Genomic DNA, 1,897 nt, shown 5'->3' on the forward strand with positions numbered 1-1,897 from the left:
TGTTGCTTGTTACTTTTGCCTATCCTACTTTGTGGCACTTCTATAAGGACATCTCTCAGTGTTTCCCAAAACACTGGTCTTGCTTTTACAAACTCCCTTACATTCTGCTTTTCTGAGAATATCTTAATCTCTCCTTCATATTTGTTGGTCAGTTTTGCTGGGTACAATATTCTTGGTTGACAGTTGTAATTTTCTGAGTGTTTGACATATGTCATTCCACTGTCTTCTTGCTTGCATGTTTTTCTGTGTTACTGCTGTACCTGGTGAAGTTCAAAGGCGCAGCAGTGAGTCATCGTCCAGATGGCAGAGTGTCTAGGCATCAGGGCTAGGTCCTCCAGGTGGAGTGGCTGGGCTTCCAGGTGGTGGGTGGAATTGTCCCGGCAGTGAGGCTATAGGGGCAGGTACTCCAGGCAGTGGGGGTTGGGCATCAGGTGACTGGGCCAGAGCCGCCAGGCAGTGGGGCCAATGCTTCCAGACAGAGGAGCTTGGGCTGCCAGGAAACAGCACCAGGGGTCTCCAGAAAGTGAGACCTTGGTCTAGTGCTCCAGGTAGGAAAGAAATCTAGGCTACAATTGTTTGATAATTTTCAAACTTTATTTGATCACCTTTTTGTTTTTTAATTATGGGAATAAATATGGATCTCTTCCAGTCAGTTGACCAGGTAGTTGTCCTCCAGATTTCTTGGCGCAATGTGGTGAGCACATCCAGAGCAGCATCTGCATATTGAAATGTGTCAGTTGACATGCCATTAATTTGTGGGGTCTTGTTTTATTTATTTTCCCAATTCCTTCAGAGCAGCTTGAACTTCCTGTTTAATCACCCATTGCCTCTTAAAAAACACCAAAATAAAACCACCAAACTTTTTTTATTTTATACTGATTTACTTAGGAAGTTCGTATACATTGTTTTTCACACAGGATCATTCCCCTTTCCTTTATTCACCCCTCCCACCACCCAATAAATTGTTCAACCCTATGATTAAGCCCCACCTTGAGTCCCACCTCTCTCCCCCACCCATCCTCAACCATTTGCTGCTGCCTCCTTGCCTTGGGTGCTCATACTTGATCTCCAATAATGGTCTTATACAATATTTGTCTTTTAGAGACGGAGTTAGTTCACTTAGCATAATATTATCCAGTCTCTCCAAAGTTAGGTAGTAATTTACAGAATCATTGCTCCTGCATGCTGCATAGTATTCCATTATGTGAATGTACCGTAATTTCTCAATCCATTCCATTATGATTGGAGATTTGGAATGTTTCCATGTTCCATGCTATGGTGTACAAATCTCTGTTTGTGCCTCAGTTCTCATATTCTCAGGGTTTATCCCAAGTAGTTAAATAGCTAGATCATATGGAATTTCTATGTTCAGCTTGTTGAGGAAGCGCCAAACTGCCTTCCAGAATGTTTGCACCACTTTACAATCCCACTATGTATGAGATTTCCATCTCACCACATCCTCTCCAACATTTATTACTAGTTTCTCTGCCAAACTTTGCCACTACTACTGGAGTAAGAGGTTATCTCTCTGTGGTTTTGATTTGCATCTCTCTCTATTGCCAATGATTTTGAGCATTTCTTCATGTGTCTGTTTAGCCATCCAAATGTCTTCCTCTGTGAAAAGACTTTCCATGTCTTTTGTCCATTTTGTAATTGGATTATCAATCTTCTTCTTCTTCTGGAAGACCTGTAGGAGTCTGTAATCGTTCATTATGAGACTAGTCTGAAATGGTATTGCCAAAGATTTGTTCACAGTTAGTAGGTTTTCTTTTAACCCTGTTGGAAAAAGGTTTTTGGGGATTTTTTTTTAATCTTTAGTCTTTTTTATTCATTATTTAACTCTCAAGTGCATAAGAATCAATTAAAAACATAATAGCTTGCTTCTAGCATACTTTTG

The sequence above is a fragment of the Elephantulus edwardii genome, unplaced genomic scaffold (genome assembly GCF_000299155.1).
Source record: "Elephantulus edwardii isolate Elephantulus edwardi_28Jun2011 unplaced genomic scaffold, EleEdw1.0 scaffold00534, whole genome shotgun sequence".
In the NCBI taxonomy this organism is placed as follows: domain Eukaryota; kingdom Metazoa; phylum Chordata; class Mammalia; order Macroscelidea; family Macroscelididae; genus Elephantulus; species Elephantulus edwardii.